We start from the raw sequence: 25,037 nt of genomic DNA, 5'->3' as shown, positions 1-25,037 counted from the left end.
AGATCTTGTTCTTTATTAGAGTTCTTTAATTCCTTTCCATATACTGTACTGTAATTTGTAAGTATGTGTGGTCTATTTTCTCCAATTCCACATTCCATACCATGGCATTTATTCATATTGAAATCCATTTGTCTCATGTCGCTCCAAGCACTTATTTTTGCTAAATCAATATGAAGGGCATGACAATGTTCTAGGCTTCCTGTTTTTCCTAGAAGCTGATTTCCATTAGTAAACATGTTCATATAATTCTATATTCTTTCTGGTTGATAATTTATGTAGATGATAGGCATTATTGGCACAAGAACTGAACCCTGTGGTACTCCACTATTGACATTCCTCTGATCAGATACATTGAGCCAGAACCTGGTGTTCCGAACCTTAATGGAATCTGATCCATATATCAATCAGGTCAACCCATGTGTTGCGTTTCCAAAAGGGTCGCCCATGTTAGAATCGGTGAACGCCCTAGTAATATTGTTGAAAACATCTTAATAACTTATTAAACCAAAGGTCTTTTCATGTCAGAAGAACGGCAGAAACTGGATCTATATATGAAAACTCTTTCAGGACAAAATTTAAAGTAAAACTAAAGATATTTGTAGTTGTATAAAAGTTGCATTTTTCATCGGTCGTAGAGCCGGAAATCTGCAATATTCATCTCAGAACAATGCTTATTTCACGCAGAATCGTTAATAAACGTAAGATTGTTATACGTCTCAAGAAAGATAGAAACATAATCTTCATTTTAAATGCCTTACCATGGGCATATTTGTATTTAAAGCGAAGATACGTGTATTTTTCTAATCGGCGAGCTCCGATCCCGCACAGATCGAGCAACGGAGTAACTCTCTCTCAGAACAATGCTTATTTCACGTAAATTCGTTAATAAACGCAAATGTTTTTATATGTGTTGAGAAAGATAGAAATATAAGCTTCATTTTAAATACTTTACCATAGATATATATAAAGTTCTAATGAAGATACATGTGTTTTAATAATCGCCGAGCTCCGACCCCGCACAGACTGATCGACAGAGCAACTCTTTTTTTTTTTTTTTTTTTTTTTTGAGATATATACAAGAGTTGTTACATTCTTGTACAGCCACTAGTACGCGTAGCGTTTCGGGCAAGTCCTTAATCCTATGGTCCCTGGAATACGATCCCCTGCCGCGAAGAATCGTTTTTTCATCCAAGTACACATTTTACTGTTGCGTTAAACAGAGGCTACAGTTAAGGAATTGCGCCCAGTAAATCCTCCCCGGCCAGGATACGAACCCATGACATAGCGCTCGCGGAACGCCAGGCGAGTGTCTTACCACTACACCACGGAGACTGTTTAAAGCTCAGAACAATGCTTATTTCACGTAAATTCATTAATAAACACATATGTTTTATATGTCTCAAGAAAGATAGAAATATAAGCTTCATTTTAAATACTTTAACATAGACATATATAAAGCTCAAGTGAAGATACATACGTTTTTATAGTGGCATTCAGTAGCTTGTCGGTCATGGAATGCAGAAGCCTACGCACTTGCCAATATAGTGTGTAATTAACAAAGATACGCTTATAAAGCCTAAAATATTATATGCCTTCAGAAAGACAGAGATATGCTCGTTATTGTGAGTGCACCAAAGGAAATATATCTTGTTGGAGGACAAAGATATATCAATTCTAAAATAAGTTTCGACTCTCGCTCGGGCGAGAGATAGCGCGACTCTCGCCCCATCTATTGGAGATTCTGTTCACCTAATGACCCAAAGCTACTCAAAGCCTCCTAGCATTACTTAAATAATGAAGAAATATGGTATATTTATTCACTATAATGTTGGTGCTTAATGCAGAACACGAGAAAACATATATTTACTATAAAATAATATACTTCCATTATGAAATAAGTAAATATGTGGCCTCATAGGAAGTCAACGGTCCAGGTGTCAATGTTGTGGAGCGACTTATCCAAGATATATTGTTGTCTGGAAAGTGTTTGTTGGCATATCAACCTTCTGTACACAGTGATCCAGTCGTCGCACTTCTCTCCTTAAATGATCGCAAATTTAGTTTATTATATTAACAAGTAGAATACGTATTTCTAATAATATCTAACATAACTAGCCAGAAAATATTTAAGACATTGAAAAATACATGTCTGGAAGTTAAATCGACTTCATAGAACAATAGTGTTGGTCTATACTAATCGTTATTCGTTAGTATGCGTTCGCTACTTAAAACATTTACTGTACTCATGTAAAATCTCCCATGTCTCTTCGCACATGGAACACCGAACCTTACACACTCTCTGATATATTGTTTAATTAATAGAGATTCACTAATAAAGCTTATAATTCGCTTAGTCTCCGTGGTGTAGTGGTAAGACACTCGCCTGGCGTTCCGCGAGCGCTATGTCATGGGTTCGTATCCTGGCCGGGGAGGATTTACTGGGCGCAAATCCTTAACTGTAGCCTCTGTTTAACGCAACAGTAAAATGTGTACTTGGATGAAAAAACGGTTCTTCGCGGCAGGGAGGGATCGTATTCCAGGGACCATAGGATTAAGGACTTGCCCGAAACGCTACGCGTACTAGTGGCTGTACAAGAATGTAACAACTCTTGTATATATCTCAAAAAAAAAAAAAAAAAAAAAAAAAAAAAAATTGTATATGTTATCAAAAAGGCATAGATAAAGTCGTTCTTACGTTTTAGTCACAGAGATTAGATATTAGTAAAGTAAAGTTCATTTTATTCAGGAAAGTACATAAATAGTCGATTTACAAACATAATATTGGATTTATAGATAGAGCTAGTACATACAATACCTAAAGCCACTAGTACGCATAGCGTTTCGGGCATATTATTGAGAGAGGAAAGATATTTATATTTAAACAATTTTTTTTTTTTTACCGACGCTCTCCCTATTGATGAGAACTACAGCCTAATGAAGATAAATGTTAATTTTATATAGATACTGTAATAAACGAAAGTTTTTAATGTCATCAGAGAAGTAGAAATATAGGCAAATTTTAAATCCCTTGTCATAAATATAACTGAAGTGAAAGCAAAGATATATGCATTTTGATAGTTACAAAGACAGCTCCTTAACACGGGTGGAACACGAACAAGGGGAACTTAGTACCCAAATGAGCCACAGAGATATTAGAAAGAATTTTTTCAGTGTCAGAGTAGTTAACAAATGGAATGTATTAAGCAGTGATGTGGTGGAGGCTGACTCCATACACAATTTCAAATGTAGATGTGATAGAGCCCAATAGGCTCAGGAACCTGTACACCTGTTGATTTACGGTTGAGAGTCGGGACCAAAGAACCAAAGCTCAACCCCTGCAAGCACAAATTAGGTGAGTACAACTAGGTGAATACAGCTGAGGGGCGGGACCAAACAGCTGAAGCTCAATTCCCTTCGCATAACTAGGCGAGTCCATAGGAATTACCGTTTGTTCTGGCGCCATCTATGTTTTGACAGCAGTACTACTAATGTTCCCACGTTATGTGATGATCGCTATACGGGTGTTATGGTCAGTTGCTCTTCTATATATGTTTATGGACAACGTAGGTGATTTGTGGCAATTTGCGGCCAGAGTGAAATAGTATCCACGCGGTGAGTGATGGAGGAGGATATATACTGCTGTGTACTCGACCAGCGGGTGAGAGGTAAGTTAATCGAACAATTATGGGGAATAGACGGGTTATTTTAAGCATAGAACGTCAGGTAACCGGTAACTACACAGATGGGGTAGTGTTTTTTAAGTCTTTATTTACTAAAGTGGAACATTACATTATGCCTTTAGCTGAACAAGTCTACTGGTGGGGGAAGTAGAAGGGTTTTATGAAGGTATTTTACCTAAATATTTGTATTTGGTTAACTAGTTCAGCCGTTACCAGGGAGGGTGTTCCTTTAATCTAATCTAAAAATTCTAGCCGGACAAAGTGATTAAATAAAGAAATTGAATAGAACGAAGTGGTTTGCCAGGGTGCTTAACATTTAGTTTAGTTCACTTACTATGCAGCCCATGCTTAAAGAATGCAAGTTTATTATATTGAATTTGCCGTAGTTTTACTGCATTTAATATACCGTTTTTACCTTATTTGTCTGGTAATGGCCGGTCGTGGAAAGTTCCTAATATAGCAAGTTTTAAAGGAAAAGTTTGAGTTAACTTTAACGCTTAAGTTAGTGACCAATTAGCTTAGTCTATTGTGAGGAAAGTTGCTAGAATCTAACATTGGAAGTGCCATTTCTCTACTCTTTTTGAGAAACATGACTAGATACATGAATCGCATAGTTTTATTACTAAATGTTCATGGATTAGGTTGCATAGTTGAGGAAATGGTGATAAGGTTTGTGATTTTGTGTACCTTGACTTCAGCAGAGATTTTGATAGTGGCGCAAAATTGCTAGGGGCTCGGATCATTGGGAATGCTGACTGAAGTCGATTAGGTCATGGCTATACCAAAGAAAATTAGTATAAATGGGGTTAAGTTGGGAGAAGTGTTGTAAGTAGTGCCTAAAAGCTCTCCTTGGACCTCGGTTATTCGCAAGATTATGGTTTAGACTGCAATAGTTGCAGAATTGGCAAATAAAAAAATACCGATGCCCTATAGTTTTGAAATGGTTAAGACTACCAGATGCAGTTTAATGCTGACAAATGTAAGGTTTGGGGGCTAGGTAAAGATGAGATAGATGTTGTAGATTGTTAAGAGTATTAAAGTTTTTGCAGGTGGTAAATTCTCCCCGAGCTGGCACTGCTCTCCAGCCTGGGATGTTGATTGGTTAGTCTTCAACTGCCTCCCAACATGGTAGTGAGGTCCTGAGCTGACATGCAGTGAGGAACGTGGAAAGCTTCCTGAATTGGCACATGGTATGCCTCCCTTTCAAACCAGCAGCTGGCACAAATGTTCCAGCTAACATCAGAATAGTGGATGAAGCCCACACTAAAATGTAAGTGGTACATGTAAATGTAAGTGGAAAAGTTTTGTTCTAAGGGATGGTATTTTTCCCTTGAAAGTAAAAAAAATATTCAATGTTTACTTTAGCTTGGTTTTAAATTTATAGTTTTCCAGAATGTGGTTTGGAAAGTCCAGAAGTCCCTCTGTCAGTTGGAAGAGTTGCCAATGTAAATTGCCATTGAAGTGCAGTTGTGGATAGTTTCTCAAATGACATTTACTGAAACTTGGCAAATTGATGCCATATATAATTGCTAAATAAGATCTTTACTACTGCTACTAGAATATGTAGGAAAGGTAAATTCCTTAAAGAAATTTTTTCCATCTGAATATGTAAAGTACTGAATGCTAATTTGAAAAGTAAAGAAAGATTGGCTTTAAACATGAAATAAATTTGTTGAAATATTTTTCAGGTGAAAGTGATTTTGATGCATGGACTGGCTTGGAGTGAGGCTCCTTTACTCTACAAAAGTGGGAGAGTTTGAATTTGATGACCTAATCAAATGCTATATCAATGACCTAATCTTAATTCTCTTATCTAGTCCATTTATAGGTGTGTAACCATGTCCTACTGTTACAACCCACAGGGATGATGCAGTTTGTACTGATATAGGTTGCATAGTTGAGGAAATTTCATTTCCTCAACCTCATTTCCTTTCCTCATTTCCTACCCCATTTCATAAAAGGGGACAGGGGAGTCCTGCAGATTTCTCTGGCTTGGCTTTTTCAGAGCTTTGCTCTACTACCCATCTAATAGATGGACTAGATTTGCATAGGTTTAGGGACCCTTAACAATGGTTACATTGTTAATTCACACAGGGCTTGTTTGCTGAATGGGTGGATGCATCTAAAACTTTAGTGCCTGGCATGCATTGTACAGTGCTTTCAGTAAAGCATATGTACAAAGTGTTGATGGCACTAACGTGGTGTATGTAATGCACCCATTCAGGGAACATGCTCTGCACTAAAATCAGAGGAAGGGATAGGCCTTACTGAGGCCTATTTTAAAAGATAGGCTGTTAGGATTTTTTGGGCTTATTATTAGGCATTGGTGATAATAAAAGTAGTGTCCCTGTTTAATGTTTTTCTTTTACAGGTGATTGTCTCTGGAATTGTCTTGGCCTTTTGGATCTTCTGTTCATCTAGGAGCATCTGTCCCACAACCTGAAACGGTAATAAATATTAGATGTATTATAAATACTCTATGTAAAACTTATTAAATAAAACAATTCTAATGAAACTACTTTATATATCTTATCCTGAAATTATGCTGGAAATTATTGTTTACTACTATTGATGCAATGTTTAAACATCTGAAATGTTTTTTTACTTTGAAAATGAATACTTGGTAAAATTTACACCTATTTGTAACTTGTTACATAGGTGCATGCAAAATGCACTGAAAAGATGTAAAAGTGGACTACCTATTCAATTTACATAAACTAACAAATATTTCAAATTAGTCTGACATATTAAAGTGGAAGAAACTTTAGTCAATATTTTAGTTTTCATATTTGAAAGTAAATTTAAAGCTATGCAACACCTAAGCTTTGTACAAATTATAATTAAATTAACTAAAGATCATCGTTAAATTTACAAAACATTAGAAAAGTGACACTGAAGCTCGGATGATGATACATCATGGTTTTCACAAAGTCTTTGGTAACTTAAATTTAATCAAAGCTCTTAAATGATTTGTCTGCCAAACTTCAGATATGCTGAAATATTTTACCTAGATTAAAACCATCATTGTTTGAAAGGGCAAAACAGATTAGTCAATTAGTTTGACCTAACATCTGCAAGGTCCTGAAGGAATGGAATTTTTTTTGTAAAACTTTGTTTGCTAAAAACAAACCCTGCCTAATGAACCTGCTCATTTTTTTTAGAAATGGTAATTGCAACATTACCAAAGGCCATTGTTTTAATAGCCAAAGTACCAAATAAAAGACCAAGAGGCAACAAACAGGTACATGGTAGAAAGGACAAAAGAATGGTTGAGGACCCTTTCATTTGCTAAAGAAATGACTGGGGAAAATGCTGTCATACCACAAGGGGTCTTAACCCTTGTCATATACATCACTGACATTAATCTAAATATTACCAACCACAAAAATTGCTGATAACATGTTATAAAAAAAAAAAAAATAATATAACCTCTTTCGCTACTTTTTAGCCCAAAATTGGGCTACTTTTAGCCCAAAATTTCGCTACTTTCGCTACTTTTTAGCCCACAATTTCGCTACTTAAGCTACTTTTTAGCCCAAAATTTCACTACTTTCGCTACTTTTTAGGCCAAAATTGGGATACTTTCGCTACTTTTAGCCCAAAATTTCGCTACTTTTTAGCCCAAAATTGGGCTACTTTTAGCCCAAAATTTCGCTACTTTCGCTACTTTTTAGCCCACAATTTCGCTACTTTATAGCCCACAATTTCGCTACTTTTAGCCCAAAATTTCGCTACTTTTTAGCCCAAAATTGGGCTACTTTTTGCCCAAAATTTCGCTACTTTCGCTACTTTTTAGCCCACAATTTCACTACTTTTAGCCCAAAATTTCGCAACTTTCGCTACTTTTTTGCCCAAAATTTCGCTACTTTTTAGCCCAAAATTGGGCTACTTTCGCAACTTTTAGCCCTAAATTTCGCTACTTTTTAGCCCAAAATTTCGCTACTTTTTAGCCCAAAATTGGGCTACTTTTAGCCCAAAATTTCGCTACTTTTTTGCCCAAAATTTTGCTACTTTCGCTACTTTTTAGCCCAAAATTGGGGTACTTTTAGCCCAAAATTTCGCTACTTTTTTGCCCAAAATGTCGCTACTTTTTAGCCCAAAATTGGGCTACTTTCACTAGTTTGTAGCCCAAAATTGGGCTACTTTCGCTACTTTGTAGCCCAAAATTGGTCTTTTTTCGCCACTTTTTAGGCCACAATTTCGCTACTTTTTAGCCCAAAATTTCGCTACTTTCGCTACTTTTTAGCCAAAAATTTCGCTACTTTCGCTACTTTTTATATAAAAAAAATTGGGCTACTTTTAGCCCAAAATTTCGCTACTTTTTAGCCCAAAATTTCGCTACTTTCGCTACTTTTTAGCCCGAAATTAGCCTACTTTCGCTACTTTTAGCCCAAAATTTCGCTACTTTTAAGCCCAAAATTTCGCTACTTTTTAGCCCAACATTGGGCTACTTTTAGCCCAAAATTTCGCTACTTTCGCTACTTTTTTGCCCAAAATTTCGCTACTTTCGCTACTTTTTAGCCTCAAATTGGGCTACTTTCGCTACTTTTAGCCCAAAATTTCGCTACCTTTTAGCCCACAATTTCGCTACTTTCGCTACTTTTTAGCCCAAAATTGGGCTACTTTCGCTACTTTTAGCCCAAAATTTCGCTACTTTCGCTACTTTTTAGCCCAAAATTTCGCTACTTTCGCTACTTTTTAGCCCAAAATTTCGCTACTTTTTAGGCAAAAATTGGGCTACTTTCGCTACTTTTAGCCCAAAATTTCGCTACTTTTTAGCCCAAAATTGGGATACTTTTTGCCCAAAATTTCGCTACTTTCGCTACTTTTTAGCCCACAATTTCGATACTTTTAGCCCAAAATTTCGCTACTTTCACTGCTTTTTTGCCAAAAATTTCGCTACTTTCGCTACTTTTTAGCCCAAAATTGGGCTACTTTCGCTACTTTTAGCCCAAAATTTCGCTACTTTCACTACTTTTTAGCCCAAAATTGGGCTACTTTCGCTACTTTTAGCCCAAAATTTCGCTACTTTCGCTACTTTTTAGCCCAAAATTTTGCTACTTTTTACCTTACCTTTCGCTACTTTTAGCCCAAAATTGGGCTACTTTCGCTACTTTGTAGCCCAAAATTGGGCTACTTTTGCTACTCTGTAGCCCAAAATTGGTCTACTTTCACTACTTTGTAGCCCAAAATTGGGCTCCTTTCGCTACATTTAGGCCAAAATTGGGCTACTTTCGCTACTTTTAGCCCAAAATTTCGCTACTATCACTACTTTTTAGCCCAAAATTTTGCTACTTTCGCTATTTTAGCCCAAAATTGGGCTACTTTCGCTACTTATAGCCCAAAATTTCGCTAGTTTCGCTACTTTTTAGCCCAAAATTGGGCTACTTTTTGCCCAAAATTTCGCTACTTTTTAGCCCATAATTTCGCTACTTTTACCCCAACATTTCGCTACTTTTTTGCCCAAAATTTCCCTACTTTCGCTACTTTTAACCCCAAAATTGGGCTACTTTCGCTACTTTTAGCCCAAAATTTCGCTACTTTTTAGCTCAAAATTTCGCTACTTTTTAGCCCAAAATTGGGCTACTTTCGCTAATTTTAGCCCAAAATTTCGCTACTTTTTTGCCCAAAATTTCGCTACTTTTTAGCCTAAAATTGGGCTACTTTCGCTACTTTTAGCCCAAAATTTCGCTACTTTCGCTACTTTTTTGCCCAAAATTTCGCTACTTTCGCTACTTGCCCAAAATTTCGCTACTTTCGCTACTTTTAGGCCAAAATTGGGCTACATTCGTTACTTTTTAGGCCAAAATTTCGCTACTTTTTAGCCCAAAATTTTGCTACTTTTTTGCCCAAAATGTCGCTACTTTCGCTACTTTGTAGCCCAAAATTGGTCTTTTTTCGCCACTTTTTAGCCCAAAATTTCGCTACTTTTTAGCCCAAAATTTCGCTACTTTCGCTACTTTTTTGCCCAAAATTTCGCTACTTTCGCTACTTTTTAGCCCAAAATTGGCCTACTTTCGCTACTTTTAGCCCAAAATTGGGCTTTTTTTGCCACTTTTTAGCCCAAAATTTCGCTACTTTTTAGCCCAAAATTTCGCTACTTTCGCTACTTTTTTGCCCAAAATGTCGCTACTTTCGCTACTTTTTAGCCCAAAATTGGTCTTTTTTCGCCACTTTTTAGCCCAAAATTTCGCTACTTTCGCTACTTTTTAGCCAAAAATTTCGCTACTTTCGCTACTTTTTATAAAAAAAAATTGGGCTACTTTTAGCCCAAAATTTCGCTACTTTCGCTACTTTTTAGCCCAAAATTTCGCTACTTTCGCTACTTTTTAGCCCGAAATTGGCCTACTTTCGCTACTTTTAGCCCAAAATTTCGCTACTTTTAAGCCCAAAATTTCGCTACTTTTTAGCCCAAAATTGGGCTACTTTTAGCCCAAAATTTCGCTACTTTCGCTACTTTTTAGCCCAAAATTTCGCTACTTTCGCTACTTTTTAGCCCCAAATTGGGCTACTTTTGCTACTTTTAGCCCAAAATTTCGCTACTTTCTAGCCCAAAATTGGGCTACTTTTAGCTCAAAATTTCGCTACTTTTTAGCCCACAATTTCGCTACTTTCGCTACTTTTTAGCCCAAAATTGGGCTACTTTCGCTACTTTTAGCCCAAAATTTCGCTACTTTCACTACTTTTTAGCCCCAAATTTTGCTACTGTTTACCTTACCTTTCGCTACTTTTAGCCCAAAATTGGGCTACTTTCGCTACTTTGTAGCCCAAAATTGGGCTACTTTTGCTACTTTGTAGTCCAAAATTGGGCTACTTTCGCTACTTTTAGGCCAAAATTGGGCTACTTTCGCTACTTTTAGCCCAAAATTTCGCTACTATCGCTACTTTTTAGCCCAAAATTTTGCTACTTTCGCTATTTTAGCCCAAAACTGGGCTACTTTCGCTACTTTTAGCCCAAAATTTCGCTACTTTTACCCCAAAATTTCGCTACTTTTTTGCCCAAAATTTCCCTATTTTCGCTACTTTTTAGCCCAAAATTGGGCTACTTTCGCTACTTTTAGCTCAAAATTTCGCTACTTTTTAGCCCAAAATTGGGCTACTTTCGCTAATTTTAGCCCAAAATTTCGTTACTTTTTTGCCTAAAATTTCGCTACATTTAGCCCAAAATTGGGCTACTTTCGCTACTTTTAGTCCAAAATTTCGCTACTTTCGCTACTTTTTTGCCCAAAATTGGGCTACTTTCGCTACTTTTTAGCCCAAAATTGGGCTACTTTCGCTACTTTTAGGCCAAAATTGGGCTACTTTCGTTACTTTTTGGGCCAAAATTTCGCTACTTTTTAGCCCAAAATTTCGCTACTTTCGCTACTTTTTAGCCCAAAATTTCGCTAATTTTTAGCCCAAAATTGGGCTACTTTCGCTACTTTTAGCCCAAAATTTCGCTACTTTTTTGCCCAAAATTTCGCTACTTTCGCTACTTTTTAGCCCAAAATTGGCCTACTTTCGCTACTTTTAGCCCAAAATTGGTTTTTTTTTAGCCCAAAATTTCGCTACTTTTTAGCCCAAAATTTCGCTACTTTCGCTACTTTTTAGCCCAAAATTTCGCTACTTTCGCTACTTTTTATAAAAAAAAAATTGGGCTACTTTCGCTACTTTTAGCCCAAAATTTCGCTACTTTCGCTACTTTTTAGCCCAAAATTTCGCTACTTTCGCTATTTTTTAGATCGAAATTGGCCTACTTTCGCTACTTTTAGCCCAAAATTTCGCTACTTTCGCTACTTTTTAGCCCAAAATTTCGCTACTTTTTAGGCAAAAATTGGGCTACTTTCGGTACATTTAGCCCAAAATTTCGCTACTTTCGCTACTTTTTAGCCCACAATTTCACTACTTTTAGCCCAAAATTTCGCTACTTTCACTACTTTTTTGCCAAAAATTTTGCTACTTTCGCTACTTTTTAGCCCAAAATTGGGCTACTTTCGCTACTTTTAGCCCAAAATTTCGCTACTTTCACTACTTTTTAGCCCAAAATTTTGCTACTTTTTACCTTACCTTTCGCTACTTTTAGCCCAAAATTGGGCTACTTTCGCTATGTAGCCCAAAATTGGGCTACTTTTGCTACTTTGTAGCCCAAAATTGGGCTACTTTCACTACTTTGTAGCCCAAAATTGGGCTACTTTCACTACTTTTAGCCCAAAATTTGGCTACTTTCGCTTTTTTTAGCCCAAAATTTCGCTACTTTCGCTACTTTTTAGCCCAAAATTTTGCTACTTTCGCTATTTTAGCCCAAAATTTGGCTACTTTCGCTACTTTTAGACCAAAATTGGGCTACTTTCGCTACTTTTAGCCCAAATTTTCGCTACTTTTTAGCCAAAAATTTTGCTACTTTCGCTATTTTAGCCCAAAATTGGGCTGCTTCCGCTACTTTTAGCCCAAAATTTCGCTAGTTTCGCTACTTTTTAGCTCAAAATTGGGCTACCTTTTGCCCAAAATTTCGCTACTTTTTAGCCCATAATTTCGCTACTTTCGCTACTTTTAGCCCAAAATTTCGCTACTTTTTTGCCCAAAATTTCGCTACTTTCGCTACTTTTTAGCCCAAAATTGGGCTACTTTCGCTACTTTTAGCCCATAATTTCGCTACTTTTTAGCTCAAAATTTCGCTACTTTTTAGCCTAAAATTGGGCTACTTTCGCTAATTTTAGCCCAAAATTTCGCTACTTTTTTCCAAAAATTGCGCTACTTTCGCTACTTTTAGCCGAAAATTTCGCTACTTTCGTTACTTTTTTGCCCAAAATTTCGCTACTTTCGCTACGTTTTAGCCCAAAATTGGGCTTCTTTCGCTACTTTTAGGCCAAAATTGAGCTACTTTCGTTACTTTTTAGGCCAATATTTCGCTACTTTTTAGCCCAAAATTTCGCTACTTTCCCTACTTTTTAGCCCCAAATTGGGCTACTTTTGCTGCTTTTAGCCCAAAATTTCGCTACTTTTTAGCCCAAAATTGGGCTACTATCGCTTCTTTTTAGCCCACAATTTCGCTACTTTTTAGCCCGAAATTGGGCTACTTTCGCTACATTTAGTCAAAATTTCGCTACTTTCGCTACTTTTTTGCCCTAAATTTCGCTACTTTCGCTACTTTTTAGCCCTAAATTGGGCTACTTTCGCTACTTTTAGCCCAAAATTTCGCTACTTTCGCTACTTTTTATCCCAAAATTGGGCTACTTTTGCCACTTTTAGCCCAAAATTTCGCTACTTTCACTACTTTTTAGCCCAAAATTGGGCTACTGTCGCTACTTTTAGCCCAAAACTGGGCTTTTTTTAGCCCAAAATTTCGCTACTTTTTAGCCCACAATTTCGCTACTTTCACTACTTTTTAGCCCAAAATTTCGCTACTTTCGCTACTTTTTAGCCCAAAATTTTGCAACTTTCGCTACTTTTTACCTTACCTTTCGCTACTTTCGCTACTTTTAGCCCAAAATTTCGCTACTTTGTAGCCCAAAATTGGGCTACTTTCGCTACTTTGTAGCCCAAAATTGGGCTACTTTTAGGCCAAAATTGGGCTACTTTCGCTACTTTTTAGGCCAAAATTTCGCAACTTTTTAGCCCAAAATTTTACTACTTTCGCTACTTTTTAGCCCAAAATTTTGCTACTTTTTAGCCCAAAATTGGGCTACTTTCGCTACTTTTAGCCCGAAATTTCGCTACTTTTTAGCCCAAAATTTCGCAACTTTTTAGCACAAAATTTCGCTACTTTCGCTACTTTTAGCCAAAAATTTAGCTACTTTTGCTACTTTTTAGCCCAAAATTGGGCTACTTTTTGCCCCAAATTTGGCTACTTTTTAGCCCACAATTTCGCAACTTTTAGCTCAAAATTTCGCTACTTTTTTGCCCCAAATTGGGCTACTTTCGCTACTTTTTAGCCCAAAATTGGGCTACTTTCGCTACTTTTAGCCCAAAATTTCGCTACTTTTTAGCTTAAAATTTCGCTACTTTTTAACCCAAAATTTCGCTACTTTTTAGCCCAAAATTGTTTTTTTTTCGCCAGTTTTTAGCCCAAAATTTCGCTACTTTTTAGCCCAAAATTTCGCTACTTTCGCTACTTTTTAGCCCAAAATTGGGCTACTTTCACTAGTTTGTAGCCCAAAATTGGGCTACTTTCGCTACTTTGTAGCCCAAAATTGGTCTTTTTTCGCCACTTTTTAGCCCAAAATTTCGCTACTTTTTAGCACAAAATTTCGCTACTTTCGCTACTTTTTAGCCAAAAATTTCGCTACTTTCGCTACTTTTTATAACAAAAATTGGGCTACTTTTAGCCCAAAATTTCGCTACTTTCGCTACTTTTTAGCCAAAAATTTCGCTACTTTCGCTACTTTTTATATAAAAAAAAATTGGGCTACTTTTAGCCCAAAATTTCGCTACTTTTTAGCCCAAAATTTCGCTACTTTCGCTACTTTTTAGCCCGAAATTAGCCTACTTTCGCTACTTTTAGCCCAAAATTTCGCTACTTTTAAGCCCAAAATTTCGCTACTTTTTAGCCCAACATTGGGCTACTTTTAGCCCAAAATTTCGCTACTTTCGCTACTTTTTTGCCCAAAATTTCGCTACTTTCGCTACTTTTTAGCCTGAAATTGGGCTACTTTCGCTACTTTTAGCCCAAAATTTCGCTACCTTTTAGCCCACAATTTCGCTACTTTCGCTACTTTTTAGCCCAAAATTGGGCTACTTTCGCTACTTTTAGCCCAAAATTTCGCTACTTTTTAGCCCAAAATTGGGATACTTTTTGCCCAAAATTTCGCTACTTTTGCAACTTTTTAGCCCACAATTTCGATACTTTTAGCCCAAAATTTCGCTACTTTCACTGCTTTTTTGCCAAAAATTTCGCTACTTTCGCTACTTTTTAGCCCAAAATTGGGCTACTTTCGCTACTTTTAGCCCAAAATTTCGCTACTTTCACTACTTTTTAGCCCAAAATTGGGCTACTTTCGCTACTTTTAGCCCCAAATTTCGCTACTTTCGCTACTTTTTAGCCCAAAATTTTGCTACTTTTGCTACTCTGTAGCCCAAAATTGGTCTACTTTCACTACTTTGTAGCCCAAAATTGGGCTACTTTCGCTACATTTAGGCCAAAATTGGGCTACTTTCGCTACTTTTAGCCCAAAATTTCGCTACTATCACTACTTTTTAGCCCAAAATTTCGCTAGTTTCGCTACTTTTTAGCCCAAAATTGGGCTACTTTTTGCCCAAAATTTCGCTACTTTTTAGCCCATAATTTCGCTACTTTTACCCCAAAATTTCGCTACTTTTTTGCCCAAAATTTCCCTACTTTCGCTACTTTTAACCCCAAAATTGGGCTACTTTCGCTACTTTTAGCCCAAAATTTCGCTACTTTTTAGCTCAAAATTTCGCTACTTTTTAGCCCAAAATTGGGCTACTTTCGCTACTTTAAGCCCAAAATTTCGCAACTTTTACCCCAAAATTTCGCTACTTTTTTGCCCATAATTTCCCTATTTTCGCTACTTTTTAGCCCAAAATTGGGCTACTTTCGCTACTTTTAGCTCAAAATTTCGCTACTTTTTAGCCCAAAATTGGGCTACTTTCGCTAATTTTAGCCCAAAATTTCGCTACTTTTTTGCCTAAAATTTCGCTACTTTTAGCCCAAAACTGGGCTACTTTCGCTACTTTTAGCCCAAAATTTCGCTACTTTCGCTACTTTTTTGCCCAAAATTGGGCTACTTTCGCTACTTTTTAGCCCAAAATTGGGCTACTTTTGCTACTTTTAGGCCAAAATTGGGCTACTTTTGTTACTTTTTGGGCCAAAATTTCGCTACTTTTTAGCCCAAAATTTCGCTACTTTCGCTACTTTTTAGCCCAAAATTTCGCTAATTTTTAGCCCAAAATTGGGCTACTTTCGCTACTTTTAGCCCAAAATTTCGCTACTTTTTAGCCCAAAATTTCGCTACTTTCGCTACTTTTTAGCCCAAAATTGGCCTACTTTCGCTACTTTTAGCCCAAAATTGGGCTTTTTTAGCCCAAAATTTCGCTACTTTTTAGCCCAAAATTTCGCTACTTTCGCTACTTTTTAGCCCAAAATTTCGCTACTTTCGCTACTTTTTATAAAAAAAAATTGGGCTACTTTCGCTACTTTTAGCCCAAAATTTCGCTACTTTCGCTACTTTTTAGCCCAAAATTTCGCTACTTTCGCTATTTTTTAGATCGAAATTGGCCTACTTTCGCTACTTTTAGCCCAAAATTTCGCTACTTTCGCTACTTTTTAGCCCAAAATTTCGCTACTTTTTAGGCAAAAATTGGGCTACTTTCGGTACTTTTAGCCCAAAATTTCGCTACTTTTTAGCCCAAAATTGGGATACTTTTTGCCCAAAATTTCGCTACTTTCGCTACTTTTTAGCCCACAATTTCGCTACTTTTAGCCCAAAATTTCGCTACTTTCACTACTTTTTTGCCAAAAATTTTGCTACTTTCGCTACTTTTTAGCCCAAAATTGGGCTACTTTCGCTACTTTTAGCCCAAAATTTCGCTACTTTCACTACTTTTTAGCCCAAAATTTTGCTACTTTTGCTACTTTGTAGCCCAAAATTGGGCTACTTTCACTACTTTGTAGCCCAAAATTGGGCTACTTTCACTACTTTTAGCCCAAAATTTGGCTACTTTCGCTTTTTTTAGCCCAAAATTTCGCTACTTTCGCTACTTTTTAGCCCAAAATTTTGCTACTTTCGCTATTTTAGCCCAAAATTTGGCTACTTTCGCTACTTTTAGCCCAAAATTGGGCTACTTTCGCTACTTTTAGCCCAAATTTTCGCTACTTTTTAGCCAAAAATTTTGCTACTTTCGCTATTTTAGCCCAAAATTGGGCTGCTTTCGCTACTTTTAGCCCAAAATTTCGCTAGTTTCGCTAATTTTTAACCCAAAATTGGGCTACCTTTTGCCCAAAATTTCGCTACTTTTTAGCCCATAATTTCGCTACTTTCGCTACTTTTTAGCCCAAAATTTCGCTACTTTTTTGCCCAAAATTTCGCTACTTTCGCTACTTTTTAGCCCATAATTTCGCTACTTTTTAGCCCAAAATTTCGCTACTTTTTTGCCCAAAATTGGGCTACTTTCGCTACTTTTAGCCCATAATTTCGCTACTTTTTAGCTCAAAATTTCGCTACTTTTTAGCCTAAAATTGGGCTACTTTCGCTAATTTTAGCCCAAAATTTCGCTACTTTTTTCCCAAAATTGCGCTACTTTCGCTACTTTTAGCCGAAAATTTCGCTACTTTCGTTACTTTTTAGCCCAAAATTGGGCTTCTTTCGCTACTTTTAGGCCAAAATTGAGCTACTTTCGTTACTTTTTAGGCCAATATTTCGCTACTTTTTAGCCCAAAATTTCGCTACTTTCCCTACTTTTTAGCCCAAAATTGGGCTACTTTTGCTGCTTTTAGCCCAAAATTTCGCTACTTTTTAGCCCAAAATTGGGCTACTATCGCTTCTTTTTAGCCCACAATTTCGCTACTTTTTAGCCCAAAATTGGGCTACTTTCGCTACTTTTTAGCCCAAAATTTCGCTACTTTTTACCTTACTTTTCGCTACTTTCGCTACTTTTAGCCCAAAATTTCGCTACTTTGTAGTTCAAAATGGGCTACTTTCGCTACTTTGTAGCCCAAAATTGGGCTATTTTCGCTACTTTTTAGGCCAAAATTTCGCTACTTTTTAGCCCAAAATTTCGCTACTTTTTAGCCCAAAATTGGGCTACTTTCGCTACTTTTAGACCAAAATTTTGTTACTTTCGCTACTTTTTAGCCCAAAATTAGGCTACTTTCGCTACTTTTAGCCCAAAATTTCGCTACTTTCGCTACTTTTTAGGCCAAAATTGGGCCACTTTCGCTACTTTTTAGGCCAAAATTTCGCTACTTTCGCTAATTTTTTGCCCAAAATTTCGCCACTTTCTAGCCCAAAATTGGGCTACTTTCGCTACTTTTAGCACAAAATTTCGCTACTTTTTAGCCCAAAATTTCGCTACTTTTTAGCCCAAAATTGGGCTACTTTTAGTCAAAATTTCGCTACTTTCGCTACTTTTGCCCTAAATTTCGCTACTTTCGCTACTTTTTATCCCAAAATTGGGCTACTTTCGCTACTTTTAGCCCAAAACTGGGCTTTTTTTAGCCCAAAATTTCGCTACTTTTTAGCCCACAATTTCGCTACTTTCACTACTTTTTAGCCCAAAATTTCGCTACTTTCGCTACTTTTTAGCCCAAAATTTTGCAACTTTCGCTACTTTTTACCTTACCTTTCGCTACTTTCGCTACTTTTAGCCCAAAATTTCGCTACTTTGTAGCCCAAAATTGGGCTACTTTCGCTACTTTGTAGCCCAAAATTGGGCTACTTTTAGGCCAAAATTGGGCTACTTTCGCTACTTTTTAGGCCAAAATTTCGCAACTTTTTAGCCCAAAATTTTACTACTTTCGCTACTTTTTAGCCCAAAATTTTGCTACTTTTTAGCCCAAAATTGGGCTACTTTCGCTACTTTTAGCCCGAAATTTCGCTACTTTTTAGCCCAAAATTTCGCAACTTTTTAGCACAAAATTTCGCTACTTTCGCTACTTTTAGCCAAAAATTTAGCTACTTTTGCTACTTTTTAGCCCAAAATTGGGCTACTTTTTGCCCCAAATTTGGCTACTTTTTAGCCCACAATTTCGCAACTTTTAGCTCAAAATTTCGCTACTTTTTTGCCCCAAATTGGGCTTCTTTCGCTACTTTTTAGCCCAAAATTGGGCTACTTTCGCTACTTTTAGCCCAAAATTTCGCTACTTTTTAGCTTAAAATTTCGCTTCTTTTTAACCCAAAATTTCGCTACTTTTTAGCCCAAAATTGGTTTTTTTTTGCCAGTTTTTAGCCCAAAATTTCGCTACTTTTTAGCTCAAAATTTCGCTACTTTCGCTACATTTTAGCCCAAAATTGGGCTACTTTCACTAGTTTGTAGCCCAAAATTGGGCTACTTTCGCTACTTTGTAGCCCAAAATTGGTCTTTTTTCGCCACTTTTTAGCCCAAAATTTCGCTACTTTTTAGCACAAAATTTCGCTACTTTCGCTACTTTTTAGCCAAAAATTTCGCTACTTTCGCTACTTTTTAGCCCAAAATTTCGCTACTTTCGCTACTTTTTAGCCCGAAATTGGTCTACTTTCGCTACTTTTAGCCCAAAATTTCGCTACTTTTAAGCCCAAAATTTCGCTACTTTTTAGCCCAAAATTGGGCTACTTTTAGCCCAAAATTTCGCTACTTTCGCTACTTTTTTGCCCAAAATTTCGCTACTTTCGCTACTTTTTAGCCCGAAATTGGGCTACTTTCGCTACTTTTAGCCCAAAATTTCGCTACTTTCTAGCCCAAAATTGGGCTACTTTTAGCCCAAAATTTCGCTACCTTTTAGCCCACAATTTCGCTACTTTCGCTACTTTTTAGCCCAAAATTGGGCTACTTTCGCTACTTTTAGCCCAAAATTTCGCTACTTTCGCTACTTTTTAGCCCCAAATTTTGCTACTGTTTACCTTACCTTTCGCTACTTTTAGCCCAAAATTGGGCTACTTTGTAGAAAAAAATTGGGCTACTTTTGCTACTTTGTAGTCCAAAATTGGGTTCCTTTCGCTACTTTTAGGCCAAAATTGGGCTACTTTCGCTACTTTTAGCCCAAAATTTCGCTACTATCGCTACTTTTTAGCCCAAAATTTTGCTACTTTCGCTATTTTAGCCCAAAATTGGGCTACTTTCGCTACTTTTAGCCCAAAATTTCGCTACTTTCGCTACTTTTTAGCCCAAAATTGGGCTACTTTTTGCCCAAAATTTCGCTACTTTTTAGCCCATAATTTCGCTACTTTTACCCCAAAATTTCGCTACTTTTTTGCCCAAAATTTCCCTATTTTCGCTACTTTTTAGCCCAAAATTGGGCTACTTTCGCTACTTTTAGCTCAAAATTTCGCTACTTTTTAGCCCAAAATTGGGTTACTTTCGCTAATTTTAGCCCAAAATTTCGCTACTTTTTTGCCTAAAATTTCGCTACTTTTAGCCCAAAATTGGGCTACTTTCGCTACTTTTAGGCCAAAATTGGGCTACTTTCGTTACTTTTTAGGCCAAAATTTCGCTACTTTTTAGCCCAAAATTTCGCTACTTTCGCTACTTTTTAGCCCAAAATTTCGCTCATTTTTGCCCAAAATTGGGCTACTTTCGCTACTTTTAGCCCAAAATTTCGCTACTTTTTAGCCCAAAATTTCGCTACTTTTTAGCCCAAAATTGGCCTACTTTCGCTACTTTTAGCCCAAAATTGGGCTTTTTTCGCCACTTTTTAGCCCAAAATTTCGCTACTTTCGCTACTTTTTAGCCCAAAATTTCGCTACTTTCGCTACTTTTTATAAAAAAAAATTGGGCTACTTTCGCTACTTTTAGCCCAAAATTTCGCTACTTTCGCTACTTTTTAGCCCAAAATTTCGCTACTTTCGCTACTTTTTAGCCCGAAATTGGCCTACTTTCGCTACTTTTAGCCCAAAATTTCGCTACTTTCGCTACTTTTTAGCCCAAAATTTCGCTACTTTTTAGGCAAAAATTGGGATACTTTTTGCCCAAAATTTCGCTACTTTTAGCCCAAAATTTCGCTACTTTTTACCCCAAAATTGGGATACTTTTTGCCCAAAATTTCGCTACTTTCGCTACTTTTTAGCCCACAATTTCGCTACTTTTAGCCACAAATTTCGCTACTTTCACTACTTTTTTGCCAAAAATTTCGCTACTTTCGCTACTTTTTAGCCCAAAATTGGGCTACTTTCGCTACTTTTTAGCCCAAAATTTCGCTACTTTCACTACTTTTTAGCCCACAATTTTGCTACTTTTTACCTTACATTTCGCTACTTTTAGCCCAAAATTGGGCTACTTTCGCTATGTAGCCCAAAATTGGGCTACTTTTGCTACTTTGTAGCCCAAAATTGGGCTACTTTCACTACTTTGTAGCCCAAAATTGGGCTAATTTCGCTACTTTTAGCCCAAAATTGGGCTACTTTCGCTACTTTTAACCCAAAATTTCGCTACTTTTTAGCCCAAAATTTTGCTACTTTCGCTATTTTAGCCCAAAATTTGGCTACTTTCGCTACTTTTAGCCCAAAATTGGGCTACTTTCGCTATTTTAGCCCAAAATTTCGCTACTTTCGCTACTTTTTAGCCCAAAATTTTGCTACTTTCGCTATTTTAGCCCAAAATTGGATAGCTTTCGCTACTTTTAGCCCAAAATTTCGCTAGTTTCGCTACTTTTTAGCCCAAAATTGGGCTACCTTTTGCCCAAAATTTCGCTACTTTTTAGCCCAAAATTTCGCTACTTTTTAGCTCAAAATTTCGCTACTTTTTAGCCCAAAATTGGGCTACTTTCGCTACTTTTTCCCAAAATTTCGCTACTTTTTAGCCCAAAATTTCGCTACTTTTTAGCCCAAAATTGCGCTACTTTCGCTACTTTTAACCCAAAATTTCGCTACTTTCGTTACTTTTTTGCCCAAAATTTCGCTACTTTCGCTACTTTTTAGCCCAAAATTGGGCTACTTTCGCTACTTTTAGGCCAAAATTGGGCTACTTTCGTTACTTTTTAGGCCAATATTTTGCTACTTTTTAGCCCAAAATTTCGCTACTTTCTCTACTTTTTAGCCCAAAATTGGGCTACTTTCGCTACTTTTAGCCCAAAATTTCGCTACTTTTTACCTTACTTTTCGCTACTTTCGCTACTTTTAGCCCAAAATTTCGCTACTTTGTAGTTCAAAATTGGGCTACTTTCGCTACTTTGTAGCCCAAAATTGGGCTACTTTCGCTACTTTGTAGCCCAAAATTGGGCTACTTTCGCTACTTTTTAGGCCAAAATTTCGCTACTTTTTAGCCCAAAATTGGGCTACTTTCGCTACTTTTAGCCCAAAATTTTGTTACTTTCGCTACTTTTTAGCCCAAAATTAGGCTACTTTCGCTACTTTTAGCCCAAAATTTCGCTACTTTCGCTACTTTTTAGGCCAAAATTGGGCCACTTTCGCTACTTTTTAGGCCAAAATTTCGCTACTTTTGCTACTTTTAGCCAAAACATTCGCTACTTTCGCTAATTTTTTGCCCAAAATTTCGCTACTTTCTAGCCCAAAATTGGGCTACTTTCGCTACTTTTAGCACAAAATTTCGCTACTTTTTAGCCCAAAATTTCGCTACTTGTTAGCCCAAAATTAGGCTACTTTCGCTACTTTTAGTCAAAATTTCGCTACTTTCGCTACTTTTTATCCCAAAATTAGGCTACTTTTGCCACTTTTAGCCCAAAATTTCGCTACTTTCACTACTTTTTATTATCACTACAACAAAATTGGGCTACTGTCGCTACTTTTAGCCCAAAACTGGGCTTTTTTTAGCCCAAAATTTCGTTACTTTTTAGCCCACAATTTCGCTACTTTCACTACTTTTTAGCCCAAAATTTCGCTACTTTCGCTACTTTTTAGCCCAAAATTTTGCAACTTTCGCTACTTTTTACCTTACCTTTCGCTACTTTCGCTACTTTTAGCCCAAAATTTCGCTACTTTGTAGCCCAAAATTGGGCTACTTTCGCTACTTTGTAGCCCAAAATTGGGCTACTTTTAGGCCAAAATTGGGCTACTTTCGCTACTTTTTAGGCCAAAATTTCGCAACTTTTTAGCCCAAAATTTTACTACTTTCGCTACTTTTTAGCCCAAAATTGGGCTACTTTTTGCCCCAAATTTGGCTACTTTTTAGCCCACAATTTCGCAACTTTTAGCTCAAAATTTCGCTACTTTTTTGCCCCAAATTGGGCTACTTTCGCTACTTTTTAGCCCAAAATTGGGCTACTTTCGCTACTTTTAGCCCAAAATTTCGCTACTTTTTAGCTTAAAATTTCGCTACTTTTTAACCCAAAATTTCGCTACTTTTTAGCCCAAAATTGGGCTACTTTCGCTACTTTTAGCCAAAATTTCGCTACTTTCGCTACTTTTTTGCCCAAAATTTCGCTACTTTCGCTACTTTTTAGGCCAAAATTGGGCTACTTTCAGCACAAAATTTCGATACTTTTTAGCCCAAAATTTCTGTACTTTCTAGCCCAAAATTGAGCTACTTTCGCTACTTTTAGCACAAAATTTCGCTACTTTTTAGCCCAAAATTTCTCTACTTTCTAGCCCAAAATTGGGCTGCTTTCGCTACTTTTAGCCCAAAATTTCGCTACTTTCGCTACTTTTTAGCCCAAAATTGGGCTACTTTCGCTTCTTTTCGCACAAAATTTCGCTACTTTTAGCCCAAAATTTCGCTACTTTCGCTACTTTTTAGCCCAAAATTGGGCTACTTTCCCCACTTTTTAGCCCAAAATTTCGCTACTTTCGCTACTTTTAGCCCAAAATTGGGCTACTTTCGCTACTTTTAGCCCAAAATTTCGCTACTTTCGCTACTTTTTAGCCCAAAATTTTGCTACTTTCGCTACTTTTTAGCCCAAAATTTTGCTACTTTTTAGCCCAAAATTGGGCTACTTTCGCTACTTTTAGGCCAAAATTTCGCTACTTTTGCTACTTTTTAGCCCAAAATTTCGCTACTTTTTAGCCCGAAATTGGGCTACTTTCGCGACTTTTAGCCCCAAATTTCGCTACTTTCGCTACTTTTTTGCCCAAAATTTCGATACTTTCGCTACTTTTTAGCCCAAAATTGGGCTACTTTCGCTACTTTTAGCCCAAAATTGGGCTACGTTCGCTACTTTTTAGCCCAAAATTTTGCTAATTTTTAGCCCAAAATATGGCTCCTTTCGCTACATTTAGCCCAAAATTTCGCTACTTTTTAGCCCAAAATTTTGCTACTTTCACTACTTTTTAGCCCAAAATTTTGCTACTTTTTAGCCCAAAATTGGGCTACTTTCGCTACTTTTAGCACAAAATTTCGCTACTTTTTAGCCCAAAATTTCGCTACTTTTTAGCCCAAAATTAGGCTACTTTCGCTACTTTTAGTCAAAATTTCGCTACTTTCGCTACTTTTTTGCCCTAAATTTCACTACATTTTAGCCCTAAATTGGGCTACTTTCGCTACTTTTAGCCCAAAATTTCGCTACTTTCGCTACTTTTTATCCCAAAATTAGGCTACTTTTGCCACTTTTAGCCTAAAATTTCGCTACTTTCACTACTTTTTATTATCACTACAACAAAATTGGGCTACTGTCGCTACTTTTAGCCCAAAACTGGGCTTTTTTTAGCCCAAAATTTCGTTACTTTTTAGCCCACAATTTCGCTACTTTCACTACTTTTTAGCCCAAAATTTCGCTACTTTTTAGCCCAAAATTTTGCAACTTTCGCTACTTTTTACCTTACCTTTCGCTACTTTCGCTACTTTGTAGCCCAAAATTGGGCTACTTTTAGGCCAAAATTGGGCTACTTTTGCTACTTTTTAGGCCAAAATTTCGTAACTTTTTAGCCCAAAATTTTACTACTTTCGCTACTTTTTAGCCCAAAATTTCGCTACTTTTTAGCCCAAAATTGGGCTACTTTCGCTACTTTTAGCCCAAAATTTTGCTACTTTTTAGCCCAAAATTTCGCTACTTTTTAGCCCAAAATTTCGCTACTTTCGCTACTTTTAGCCCAAAATTTAGCTACTTTCGCTACTTTTTAGCCCAAAATTGGGCTACTTTTTGCCCCAAATTTGGCTACTTTTTAGCCCACAATTTCGCAACTTTTAGCTCAAAATTTCGCTACTTTTTTGCCCCAAATTGGGCTACTTTCGCTACTTTTTAGCCCAAAATTGGGCTACTTTCGCTACTTTTAGCCCAAAATTTCGCTACTTTTTAGCCTAAAATTTCGCTACTTTTTAACCCAAAATTTCGCTACTTTTTAGCCAAAAATTGGGCTACTTTCGCTACTTTTAGCCAAAATTTCGCTACTTTCGCTACTTTTTTGCCCAAAATTTCGCTACTTTCGCTACTTTTTAGGCCAAAATTGGGCTACTTTCAGCACAAAATTTCGCTACTTTTTAGCCCAAAATTTCTCTACTTTCTAGCCCAAAATTGAGCTACTTTCGCTACTTTTAGCACAAAATTTCGCTACTTTTTAGCCCAAAATTTCTCTACTTTCTAGCCCAAAATTGGGCTGCTTTCGCTACTTTTAGCCCAAAATTTCGCTACTTTCGCTACTTTTTAGCCCAAAATTGGGCTACTTTCCCAACTTTTTAGCCCAAAATTTCGCTACTTTCGCTAATTTTAGCCCAAAATTGGGCTACTTTCGCTACTTTTAGCCCAAAATTTCGCTACTTTCGCTACTTTTTAGCCCAAAATTTCGCTACTTTTTAGCCCGAAATTGGGCTACTTTCGCGACTTTTAGCCCCAAATTTCGC

General features: G+C 37.0%; 1 long non-coding RNA gene across 3 annotated transcripts; it reads left to right on the top strand.

Annotated features, from left to right (window-relative positions):
• Nucleotides 1-3,557: 3,557 nt before the first annotated feature.
• Nucleotides 3,558-6,195, top strand: LOC138355441 (uncharacterized). 3 transcript variants are annotated; one of them, XR_011223925.1, is made up of 3 exons: nt 3,558-3,665; nt 4,730-4,950; nt 6,052-6,195. It is a non-coding gene; the product is annotated as an uncharacterized lncRNA (long non-coding RNA). The 3 variants fall into 3 exon arrangements; XR_011223926.1 differs by lacking the exon at nt 6,052-6,195 and adding an exon at nt 5,369-5,386; XR_011223927.1 differs by lacking the exon at nt 6,052-6,195 and adding an exon at nt 5,073-5,090.
• The last annotated feature ends 18,842 nt before the right edge of the window (nt 6,196-25,037 follow it).

The sequence above is a fragment of the Procambarus clarkii genome, chromosome 67, assembly GCF_040958095.1.
Source record: "Procambarus clarkii isolate CNS0578487 chromosome 67, FALCON_Pclarkii_2.0, whole genome shotgun sequence".
In the NCBI taxonomy this organism is placed as follows: Eukaryota; Metazoa; Arthropoda; class Malacostraca; order Decapoda; family Cambaridae; genus Procambarus; species Procambarus clarkii.
This window is presented reverse-complemented; position numbering and strand designations above follow the sequence as displayed.